This window comes from Mastomys coucha, unplaced genomic scaffold (genome assembly GCF_008632895.1).
Source record: "Mastomys coucha isolate ucsf_1 unplaced genomic scaffold, UCSF_Mcou_1 pScaffold22, whole genome shotgun sequence".
NCBI lineage: Eukaryota > Metazoa > Chordata > Mammalia > Rodentia > Muridae > Mastomys > Mastomys coucha.
The window spans coordinates 176,470,594-176,483,583 of NW_022196905.1; the positions used below are offsets into that span (position 1 = coordinate 176,470,594).

Genomic DNA, 12,990 nt, shown 5'->3' on the forward strand with positions numbered 1-12,990 from the left:
AAAAAAAGAAAGGAAGAAAGGAAGAGAGGAGAGGAGAGGAGAGGAGAGAAGAGGAGAGGAGAGGAGAGCAGGGAAGGGAAGGGAAGGGAAGGGAAGGGAAGAGAAGAAAAAAAGAAGTGTAGGTTGGTGAGCAAGGGAGGGGGGATAGGTGGTTTTCGGAGGGGAAACAAAAAAAGGGGATAACATTTGAAATGCAAATAAAGAAAATATTTAATAAAAAAAAAAAGGAAAGGAAAGAAAAGCCCGTGGAAAGGTCCCGGGCTCCAAGTTCAGAGGGCACTGTACACACAGAACTGCGAATGCTGTTCTATACTCCTTGGTTCAACTTCCTTCTTGGCCTGTATGAACTGCCGATCTCAACGTGTCCAGGGTAAGATCTGCAAAGAGAAAGATCAGTGTGAGGTAAGAAGGGTACCGTTACCTATTTCAAGAAATGCAGACGTAGTGGAGTCAAATAACTTCCCAAACAGCACTCGGGAAGTGGGTGAACTACGGGTCACTTCCTACTCTCCTACTCTGCACTCTTGACCTCCAAGGTCAAGACAGAGCGGTCCATCAGCTACCCACATGACCCACTCGAATGGGCCTGGCCAGCTCCTGGCAGACGCTCCCTGTCACGTCCCACAGCTAGATCAGTGTGGCCAAAGGGTGACACACCACGCCACAGCGTCTGACACCCTCATCCCTCCTGCTCCGGGCGCACAGGCAAACCTCGTTGAAGCTCTGTGCAGTTAACACAGACTTCCGCTTGCGACAGGTTTCCTTCCCACACTTGCTGTGGTTTTGCTCGTCCGGTTCCTGACTCCTTTCTTCTTTTGCTTTACGCTAAAGGTTTTAGCCGGAAAAGGCAAAGTTGAGCCAGAGGAATCGAATAAACGTTAGCTAAAGACTACAAAAAAAAAAAAATAGTGGATGTGAGAAAGTACGTCACTGAATAAGCAGTTCGTCCTGAATTATTCAGATAATCTTTTATCTCATTTTATTTCTGGAAGTTCAGACACAGAACAAAAGCATGCCCTGGGCTAAATGCAGAGACAAAAGTACAGAGTCCCCGCCCCCAATCCTGCTCCACCTGCTGAGCTCCCTGCCCTCCTGGCTTTGAGACCAGAATAATTCCGACTTGTGGGAAAACGCATTCTACTGAGGGAATCAGAGTCAATCTCTGCTCCTGGGAGGTCCTGACCAGCTACTTCCAAAGTTGGCCTGGGCTTTCTCAATGAACACAGGAAGTCGTGTAGCCTAGGATAGCCCTCAGTCCAGGCAAACTGAGTCGTTGATCCTCCTGGAACATGCAAGGTTCAGTGGGATAGGCATTCCAGCCTTTGGGTTCGTTTCTTTCAGCTGTTTTGTTTGTTTGTTTTTGTTTTGTTTTTTTTTGTTGTTGTTGTTGTTGTTTTGAGACAGTTTTGTTTTGTAGCCCAAGCTAGCCTCAGACTCCCAGACCTCCTGTCTCAGCTACCTGAGTGCTAGGCTTCTGCCACTGTCTCATCCTACCTCAGCAGAAGTAGAGCAGTCCAGAATTCTGGTGAGCCTGATGTATGAGAATACAAGAGGAAGATATTGCATCCACAAGGTTGGGGTGTCTAAATGTACCCATTAAAATGTTCTCTCACTGCTCTGATGTATATATGTGCATTGATGTTTATATAATCACACAAGTCCAGCCCGACCACTGCAGAACTTTTTAAAATAAAAATGACAAGAAGGGGGTTAATAGTACTCATAATCTTACAATACCTCTGAATGGTTTTGAGACTTCAAGATTTTAATATAACCTTACGCCTAAGAGCTATCTATGCTAGTCTTTTCCAGGAAAAAAAAATTAATAAAGTGAGGCTATGAAGCTATCTTTCACTCAACAATGTAAGATCAAATCCATGTCAACAAGGATGCTTTTATGACGTCACTTCAGTGAGCACCACAGAATAGTCCACATAGCACCAACAGCCCAGTTTACAAAATCTACATCGAGTAGCACATTTCTGCTGCTTTTAATAATCTTCCCAGTGTTATAGACGGTGCTGAAGAGTCGGTGATATATTTAGCACGATGGCTGAGCTTTTTGCCTCGCACAACACTTGAATTCAAACTCCATGAATAGACAGGGTAAGCGTCAGGGCTGTGTGGCTGAGTCAGCTCCCAGAAGCCTCTCACAGAGCTGTGAGCAAAGCCACGTCTTACTCCTCCTGTCACCAGGCTCCAGACTCAGCCAAGGTCTTAGGATTAGGGTGTGGTTTCCAACACTAAAGTCCCATGTGCGAACTGTGGGTGTGAGCGAAGCCTGTGGAGGAGGGGCGAGGAGAGCTGAGGGCGGCTGGTTTTGGCAAGGCAGACAGCTAGCGAACTGTAAGAATGGGAACAACATTCAAGAACATTTCTAGCCTTGTCACCATAGAACTCTGCTGTGCGGAGTCGGAGGGTATGATGAGGAAGAGAAAGACACAGAGCCGTAAAGCTCCCGCTTCCTGGGCTCTGTTCCAGAATCGGTATTGGGGTTGGGATGGGTGGATCGGGTGATGCAGAGAGGGCGGTGTTAGTTGGGAGATTGTAACTGTTGAGGCTGAGGGTGCACAGACACACTGGACTAACGACCCTTTCTCTAGTAAACACTGAAAGTTTTCTTAACAAAAGCAATACGCGTTTAAAAGGCAGTAAACGTGCGGGTGGGGATGCAGACTAGAACATCGTCTCTGGACCCTAAACAGTAAGCTTTCCCTGTGGATCATAACCCAGACCACAAAAGACCTTTGGCTCGCAATTGTTTTTCATTTGCAACTATTGTTTTTTCCAACATTCCCCCAGGAAGAAAAGAAGTTTTGTTTTGTTTTGTTTGTTTGTTTGTTTTTTGGGGGGTGCACTTAAACTGGGTGAGAATAAGACACCACTGCTACACTCATAACGTTCACTGTCCCTAGAAATTGGTCTGCTGCCGGTTGCCACATTTAGTGACTCAACAGATGGGCCACCACAGTGATTGGCTTTTCCAGGTTACCAGCAAATAAAACCCATGCCAGATAAATAGCAAATATTTATTTTAATATGTGTGTCTACGCAACATGTAGGGCTTACTTGTGTTAAAACATATTACTGATCTGAAACTCAAATTCAAAAAGTGGGCATCCACATTTTATCTGGTTCCTTTACTCCAGTGGCTTATAAAACTTAGGCGATTCCACCTGCCCCACCCTATTTTACCTCATGCTGAGCCTCAGCTTCCCCAAAGTGACTAGGCTAGAGTCGTGCAATCATGAGTCTGGGTATTTTGTGACTGTCTTTCTTCGTCTTCCTGGAAAGGCGTCCTCCCACAGCTGGGTGGCTTTGAGGTATGTGTCTTGCCGACGAGCTCCTGGTCTTTGAAAGGAAGTGTGGAAGGGGAGAACCATCTGTTTGTCACCAAGCAAATCTTCTCTCTAAGATGGGACAACCCACATGTCCACCCAATGGAGCCGAGATTCAAACTCTGTAGATGCACACATCATTTTTGCTGCCACAGAGTGTACACATACAAATAGGTGTTGTAGAATGTTGTCTTCTAAGGAAGCCAGTAGACACGTGCTGGAGAGCATCCGACTTAACTCTGGCAAGCCTGTCCCCACCGGTCAGATTATCCAGGCTAAGGTGATGGAGTTCCCAAGGTTAGGAAGTCCTCCCTTTCCCCTGCCTATCACTTGACAGCTCATTAGCATCCGACTGGACCTGAGCCAGACGAAGGAAGTGATAAACCATCATGAGTCAACGTGTTTCTTGCCAGAAGTTCTCGTAAAGGGAGCAAGACGTGTGTATGGGAGAGAAATCCGTAGAGAAAGTTTTAGGGGTCGTGGGGATTTCTCCTTGCCCTCCAAATCAGAAAGAAACAAGGCTTATCTCTTAAAGTTGAACATTCTCCAGATAAAATGTTCTAGAAAGACGCTCAATTCTGTTGCCCACAACTATAAGAAATGTCCACCTTTCTTTCTGTTCTGCTGTGAGGTTAAACAAAGGTCAGGGTGTTAAAGGAATGGGAGCCAGCAAACCTGGTGACTTCTTGAGCTGGGTTTAAGATCCAGGTGGGTGAGAAGGAAGGTAGGGTCACAAAGTCACTGTCGATGGGCGTGTTTGATAATAAGAGCAGAGCCTCCCCCCCACTGTCGACCAAGGAGAAGTCTAGCCAAAGAATGACATCATTTACAGTACATAAAAAGAGCCGTTTACTTTTGTTTGTTTGTTATAGTGTTTGCCTTAAATGGGAAAGACAGTAATAGGAAGAGATAAATACGATCAAAGTCCATTGATGCACATGCAGGAAAATGTTATAATGAAGCTCACTGTACACTGACTAAAAAGGAAAAGTTATAAGTAAGGAGCCTAGGGATTTAGTGCTTCATAACAGGGTGGGGAGGGAAAAGAATTGAGGGTCAGGGGAAGGAGGAGAGCTAAGCAAACACATCAGAGAGAAAGATGGCTGGAGAGCAACTGTCCGAACCAGAGACAGCTCAGGTGTTCAACAATACTAATCTCAGAAGCCATATAAAGATGATTTATTATGGAAAACTTCAATCATATACAAAAGAAAGCAGGCTGGTATAATAAACCTCAGTGTGCCATCATTCTGTGCTTCAATTATTAACTTCGTCTCATCTAGTCCAATTGTCTGCCCACTTGTCAATCTGTTCCTATAGGAGTCTGCAGAACGGGCAGAATGGAAGGGAAACCATGTTCTCTTCACATGAGTGCTCAAGGTACCCAAAATGTATAGAAACCAATTGACAATGGCTGATAAAAGTAAAAGTCAACAAAGGAGATCAAAAACCCATGAGCAGCTATAGGAGACCAGAGGAAGAGGGCGAGGCTTCTACAAGGTGCAGTGCTGATGCAGGACGTTCTCTCAAAACATCAAATGCAGGTTGACAACCAAAGCTCCTAGAGACCTGTAGGACATAACCATTAGGTAAGAATACTGCTTGGGCTATACATCATTTAAACTTCAAGCAAGTTCTTTTGTGCTCACAAATCTCAGGTGCATTTCAAACAAGACTGTCATCATTCAAAAGTGTCCCCAAAGGTCGTGTGTTGTATATATGTATGCATGTATTCTACCTATCCTGCTTGTCTTATCTATCTACCCATCTCTCATCCATCCATCTATCCATCTACTATCTATCTGTCTGTCTGTCTTGTCTTGTCTGGTCTTGTCTTGTCTTGTCTTGTCTTGTCCTGTCCTGTCCTGTCCTGTCCTGTCCTATCCTGTCCTGTCCTGTCCTGTCTATACTACCTACCTAATTTTTTTTTTTCCATGTAGCCCTGGCCATTCTGAAACTCACTCTTTAGACCAGGCTGGCCTTGAACTCAGAGATCTACCTGCTTCTGCTCTCATGCTGGGATTAAAGGCAGGCACTACTACCGCTGTCCGTCTTTGTGTTGTATTTTCAATCCCCAGTGTGGAAGGGTGATTAGAACCTGAGATTTCTGGCCTCATACATGGGTAAATGTCATCAACATAGAAACAGGTTAGTTACCCTGAGAGTGGACAGTTGCAAACCAGTTCAGCATTCTCTCCCTCAACTTTTCTGTCTACTTTCGACCATGGAACGACGGCAGCCCAGAATCCTTTGCCAGATCTCCACGTCTTCCCAGCACTCTGGGATTCTCTGCTCTATAATATAATGCGGACAAAGAGAGAAACAACCAACATTTTACATTATCCAAAATACTTCGAAGAAACAAGGAGCACTTTATATGTATTTGCTTTCTTCCTTAGAACAAACAGTCCACCTGTATAGGAGCTCAAACCATCCACAGCTAACAGTACACCCACGGAGGGGGAGCTCAAACCACCCACAGCTAACAGTACACCCACGGAGGGGGAGCTCAAACCACCCACAGCTAACAATACACCCACGGAGGAGGAGCTCAAACTATCCACAGCTAGACTATTACTGTTTTCCAGAATGAAATGGCCTCAGGAGCTTGAGAGTGCATCTCCAGAAACAGGGGTTTAACGGTACTTCCTTACCCATGTACTGGATAATCCTCTGCAATGTTCCAGCCTTTTGCCAAAGATCTGCTGTCAGCGCTTTTTGGCAAAGATCCCTTAAGATTTTTTTAAAATGTCATTTCTTTCCCAACTTTAAATTCCACAATAAATCTTTTACCCCCTCCCCATGAGTGTTTCTGACACCCATGAAGAATTTCCCTTTCAAAGATCTGTCTTCTTACAGTCTCTCCTGAAAGCTCCTCTTGACACCAACCTCCCAGGTGAGACCACACCCCTTAGCTCATAATCTTGCCTGTGGCATCTTTAAGTTTTTTTTCTTTAATTCCCTGATAGAATCTTTGCTCATTCAGCACTATTATAAGCTGCCATCTTCCCTGAGAACCTGGGTTTGTATACTTGTTAATGGCTCTGTAGTCCCTGGAAGACTGGAAGACAGGGGCCCCACAGACAAAGAGATAATCCTCTGCAGGCTCTCCTCAAGCTTGAAGACAGAAGAAGTACTGAGAAGGCCTGTTGAAACAAAGGTGCCAGGTGGGGTGGGGTCACCCATGAAGTTCAGTTAGTCTGGGCCTGAGAATGTGCATTTGTGCGCAAAGGATGAAAAGGATGTATTCTTTGGCCCTTAGCAAGTTGCAGCAGCTTCTCATGGAAAAATCGTTCTGTTTAGCTGGGTAGCACTTTCAGTTTAAAACGTACTGTCATCCTGAGGGGCCTTCTTGTCTCTTCTCTTCTCTTCTCTTCTCTTCTCTTCTCTTCTCTTCTCTTCTCTTCTCTCCTCTCCTCTCCTCTCCTCTCCTCTCCTCTCCTCTCCTCTCCTCTCCTCCCCTCCCCTCCCCTCCATTCCCCTCCCTTACCCTCCCCTCCCTTCCTTCTTTCCTCCCATCCTTCCTTCCTTCTTTCCTTCCTCCCATCCTTCCTTCCTTCTTCCCTTCCTTCTTTCCTTCCCTCCCTCCTTTCTGTGTTGGATAGTGAACCCAGGGCCTTGTTGTACACGATAGCCAACCACTGAACTACATTCTCAACCCTAGATATTCATTTAGTTATAAACTACAGCAGGGGGGTAAAACAGGTGTAGTAGCACACACCTTTAATCCCAGCACTTGGGAGGCAGAGGTAGGCTGATCTCTGTCTACTGAATTCAAGGACAGCCTGGTCTACAGAGTGAGTTCTAGGATAGTCAGAACTAGTAAGACTCTGTCAAAACAAACAAACAAACAACAACAACAAAACAGAAAAAAAAAGCAATACCCGTGTTAACAATTTTCCAGGCTGAGTAACAGATTGCAACTTTGTGACTGTGGAATTGGAAAGTTGCAGATTTGGATCCAAGTCATCTTGGGCTAACTTTGGTCCTCTTCATGACCATCAGCATTCCTTCATCTGACCTAACATCCTTTTGCCCATCAGGTAAAACGTTTAATATGTCTTCATGGCAGACGACTGGTATCCGCAAACTCAAAAGCCAAGAGCGACAACATTATCTGAAACCTAAGAAGGGCTTTCCCTACTTTGCCTGTGATTCCCACCGATGAAACTAGCAAATGCCTTGATTTAGGATTTTATTTGCTCTGTGAACAAAGCCTCGTGTAACCATTTCCAAGTGCAGCGTGCTCTGACCATTCCCAAGTGCAGCGTGCTCGGGCTGGGCATCTGGGGCTGTGCTCTGCCCTAGATTAACTCTCCCTTACTCCCTTTGAAGTGAGAGCTATGCCTCGTGTTGACATTATTTAAAGCAAAATCTAGGAGAGTCCCAGAAGGTAGAGGCATGTGAGATTTAGGAGAGAGAACCAAGTTTGGATTCTATCTCTTTCTGGTTTCAACTGTTTGATTATGATCAAGATTCTTAAACTTGAGCCGGGCAGTGGTGGCACTTGCCTTTAATCCCAGTACTTGGGAGGCGGAGGCAGAGGCAGGCAGATTTCTGAGTTCAAGGTCAGTCTGATCTACAGAGTGAGTTCCAGGACAGCCAGGGCTATACAGAGAAACCCTGTCTCGAAAAACCAAAACCAAAACCAAAAGATCCTTAAACTCTCAAAGCCTAAATTATTGGAAAAATTTCAGTAATGATCTCCCAGCTCAGTAACATGTTTGGGAGAACCTTGTATGAACTTCAAAGTACTGCAAATGTTCATGACATTGGATAGCACAAAGCCCAGGCCAGTCTCAGGAAGCCCGCTCTGGTACTAGGCCAGCAGTTCTCAACCTTAGGGTCATGACCCCTTTGGGGGAATGGAACAACCCTTTAACAGGGGTCTCCTAAGACTATGGGAAAACACAGGTATTTACATTATGATTCATAACAGTAGCAAAATTACAACTATGAAGTAGCAACAAAAATAATTTTATGGTTGGGGTTCACCACAACATGAGGAACTGTGTTAAAGGGTCTCAGCATTAGGAAGGCTGAGAAGCACTGGATTAGGGGGATGCAGGAAGGGAGTGTTGCCTTCAGTTGGCATGCGCAAGGGTTCAATGGAGTGGGCTTTGTGAGAAAGGAAGATGTTCTCACTGGGCCCTAAAGGCGTTCAGTAGGCAGGGAGCTGAGTGGGGAAGGGAAATATTGGGATGAAGGGACAGTGCACACCAGCTTTTCAAACCAGCAGGAAGAGTTTAAAACTACAGAAAGCATTGAATACAAAGCAAGGGGTTTGAACAGACAGTGGGGCTCTGGGTATCCCCAGTTTCTATATCTGAGGATTTAGCCAGTCACTGACTGGAAATATTGTGAGGGGAGGGAGGATAAATAACCTCTCTACTACTAGATAGGTACGGACTCTTTCTCTTGTCATTTATTCCCTTACAAATTATGCTAATGCTACGCTATGATTTGCACAGTACTAAACATACTGTGCAATCTAGAGATGACTTTCCACACATGAGAGAATTAGGTTGTTTATAAACTATAGTATGCTCCTTAATGTGCAGAACTTGAGTGCCTAGATTTTGATGTTCTCCAGGGGCCTGGAGCCAGTTCCCAGTGGCTCTGGAGGAGTGACCGAGATTTGGTATAGATAACAGGGAGCTTATTAATAAAGGCTCTGAACAGCAACTCGGCATGCTGGGAAGGTTAGCAATACGGGGTCTGGGGTACACAGGAAGGCAGGAAGAAGAAGAGAGATCTGGTCACAGTCTTTTACTGAGCAGCGCCCCTACCTGTGCATTATGACGTCATCTCACCCTTCAGCCCCCTCCACCTTTTTTTTTATAGGTTAGCCTCCACTTTATTTTTTTTTAAGGATTTATGTATGTATGTATGTATGTATGTATGTATGTATGTATATGAGTACACACTGTAGCTGTACAGATGGTTGTGAGCCTTCATCTGGTTGTTGGGAATTGAATCTAGGACCTCTGCTCACTCCGGTTAGCCTCCACTTCTTAAGCCCCTGTCTTTCCCTCAGGAAGCAGCTTCAAACACTAGGCACCTCCTGTATGTCTAGCTGTGCTTTCTGGAACATTTTGTGAGAACACAGCCTTCTTCCTCTTAACCTTCCCAGTCCTAATTCAGGTTTTTCTTCTCATCCAATGTGTCCCCCATTCCCTCTTCAGACATTTCTTGTTTAAGAGCAACTCCCCCACCCATTGTCACTTTTCTTTAAGTATAATATAGGGTTTTGTTTTTTTGGTTTTTTTTTTCCCCACAGAAGAGAAGCACTTGACATTAGCAAAGGCACTTGGATAATTTAAACAAACAAACTCTTGACGGGAGGATCAGAACTTAGTTCCCCACCCTGCCTCTTTCCTCACTGGGAACTTTCCTGCCAGCGTTTCAGAAGAGTCGAGAACAGGCCTACGTGAATGCTTGCACGTCTGTGCAATCCTGTCCGTCTGGCACTCTGGCTGTGCTTACATGCTTCGTCTTCTGATGTGAGTTTGCTCTGACTTAGAATACCTTCTATGTAGCCTATATTTCCTTAAAGAATTTATGGGGTGTCCAAGTCAGTCATTTACACTCCCTTTTCTGTGTCCCGAACTATTTCACATCGTGTCTCAGCATTTCCCCAACACCCTATAAAGACAATCAACCTTTTCTTATGTTACTATTCTCTCCCTTCTTTCCCATTGTCCCCAAGCCTGAAAGGTAGGCTCACCTGTGTCTGATGTGTGCGCAACTAGAGGATTGTTTACGGGTTCGCACCATTTCTCCCAACAAGTCTATTTAGGATCAATAGACTAAGAAGGATGCTTCTAAGAAACCCCTCCTCTGAATCACAGTGTTGTCAGTGCTGCTCCATGCAAAGGCAGTATCCAGTATGCGCTGTGAATAAGCCCCATTGCCTACTGTCCATATACACAACCTCAAACGCAACAGACCTTTGCTATTATTTCATTACTAGTCTTCACAAAACTTGCTATCTTAGCCAGGCAGTAGTGCACCTGCCTTGAGTCCCAGCATTCGAGAGGCAGAGGCAGATGGATCCAGGCTAACTTGGCCTATGCAAGCCAGGGGGCTACACAGAGACTCACTATTTTATCCTAAGTCCCTGAGCTCTGGAGATATATTTCCGGGTACGTGCTCCCTTGCTACCTCACTGAAGACAACACAGGAATCCAGGGGCTAGGGACAGCTTGGGTCTTCTCTCTGTGAAAATACATCTCGCTTTCAATGCCAAAGTAAAGGGTCACTTAGAGCTTGGCTGGTGACACAGGCGTTTGATACCGTAAGGCTCTCCTTGGATGCTGCCTGCCTTGTGTCAGAAGGCTACTCAGAGTCATTTGTGAAACAGGTTTTATTGACTGTGACTCATTGGAAGGAATGTCATGTGCTGGCATGGTGCTGCTGAGCAGGGAGTCTTAGCCAATTAGGGCTGCTGGCTCAGATGGGAGTCAGGGAGGAAAAATGGACATCCGTGGGAAACCTGACCAAGCAAGTGTGCAGAAGTGCACGGTACTCGGCCGCACTCCCAGTCGCTTCCTGTGTTGAGCTCAGGATTCTGAAGGTGAAGACGTAACACTGTTTCTCCTTAGCAAAGGTTGAGACCCTGGTGGAGAGCAACGTGCTCTGTTAATGATGGCTTCAGTAACTTGTTTGTTTGTTTTTCATTTACTATTGCAAGAGGTAGTATCTAACTATAGACAGGCGCAACAAGTTCTGTATTTACCAAATCATGGCATTTCAGGAGGTGCCTGAAGACTGGGCTCTTTGATGAAGAGAAATGTTAACGAGGGGAAGACACTAATGCACAGACTTCTGTACCATTGTGTGCCTATCGGCAGAGCCCTGGTTGCATCAGTGGGAGGACAGTGCGTGCGTGAACCAGCCTACGTAAGAAATAAAGAGGCTTTCCGATGATGGCGCACGCTTTTCAGTGTCCCAAGAATGTAATCTTTCAGCGGTGGTTTTTAAAGCCTCCTGACCTGCATCTTTAGAACAAAGTTTGAATGTGGAGGTTAAAGCCTTGTAATCATTTAAATGAACACACACACACACACACACACACACACACACACACACACGCACACGCACAGGCACACGCACAGGCACACGCACACAAAACCCCACTGGTAGCTGCTGACATGGCTCTGTGGTTAAAGCACGTGCCCTTGCAGAGGACTGCGGTTCAGTTTCCAGCATCCATGTTGGACAGCCCACAAATGCCTGCAGCTCAAAGAGGTCTGATTAATTTTTCCTGCTTCTATGGGCATCTGCATACACGTAGACACACACACACACACACACACACACACACACACACACGCATATGCACACGTGTGCTTAGAAAATAAAAAGAATAGAATCTTGTTTTAAACCTTCACCTACAAAGCCAGACCCAGGTTCACAGTATTCTCCTCCTTATCCTGTGAGTAACTGAGATGATTTCCTAGGCAGTGTTCTCAGAGAACCCACCAGCAAGGCCTACCTTCCCCTTGAAATACCTTACAAGTTCCCATTCCTGTGTTTTCCCCTCTTGCCAGCAGCTGGAGCCCAAAGCCCGAGACTCTTGCCTAAGTAGAGGGTGTCTCTGGTCTCCGTGTTGCCCGTCAGTGCCTGGCATCACTGGAATGAGCTGATAGAGTAGTGCAGTTGTGAGATGGCTAAAATATTGCCTTCAGCAAAGATGAATAATGTTGATTCTCTGGTATCCCCCAAACCAAGGACACAGTTGGAGAAATAAAGTCAGGAAGTGAAGTTTATGGCTGAGAAGGCAGCCCACGTTCAAAGTGACTGACAGCAGAAGCCGCAAGGAGGGCTGTGCATTTGTTCCTTGGAGAGAGTAGTGAATAAAAATGACAAGAACTCTGACAAGAACTCGGAAGGTCAGACAGACGGGTGTAAATTCCAGGTAAGCACAGGGGAAGGTTGGCAGCCGGTTAACAAGGCCATCTTATACCTGAGAAGAGGCAGGGAGGTGAAGTTGGAGGTGGATATCCACTCAAAGGCCAGGACACTCCACAAAGGCCAAGTTAAGGCATCTGCTCCCCGAGGAGACTGCGGACTCTGACCCAGTGCTTCCCAGCCTTCTTAATGCTGTTCCTCTTTAGCACAGCTCCTCATGGTGTGGTGACCCCCACCCATACAATTAGGTTGTTGCTACTTCAGAACTGTAATTTTGCTATCATAATGTAAATATTCAACATGTGGGATATCTGATATATGACCCCATAGGGGTCACAACCCATCTGTTGAGAACCTTTGGTCCAACCCCAGCTTTTCTCACTGCAGCTGCTTTATCAGTGGGCTATCTGTGCTCTGGAGTGCTGGCTCTGAAGAACACACGGCAAGCTGAAGTTCTAGGGAAGAACTGACCAAGAAAGGTAGGGCAGAATGAGATAGAGAATTACATCACAATGCAAATTCAGAAAGCTTCCATGAGTTTTGTCTGTTTCTATGAGGCAAAATGTCATACAGGCTGAACTCAAACTCCACAGGGCTTAAGGAATCTTCTTACCTCAGCCTTCCAAGTAGCTTGGGTGTAAAGCACTATTCCTGGACTGCCCCAGGTACGTGTGTGCATGTGTGTGTGTGTGTGTGTGTGTGTGTGTGTGTGTGTGTGTGTGCACACCTTTCCTTTAAA

General features: G+C 45.6%; 1 long non-coding RNA gene across 1 annotated transcript; it reads left to right on the forward strand.

Annotated features, from left to right (window-relative positions):
• Window positions 1-1,926: 1,926 nt before the first annotated feature.
• LOC116069152 lies at window positions 1,927-12,698 on the forward strand. The gene is made up of 5 exons (XR_004109875.1): window positions 1,927-2,106; window positions 4,659-4,927; window positions 9,619-9,841; window positions 12,072-12,258; window positions 12,639-12,698. It is a non-coding gene; the product is annotated as an uncharacterized LOC116069152 (long non-coding RNA).
• Window positions 12,699-12,990: the final 292 nt, after the last annotated feature.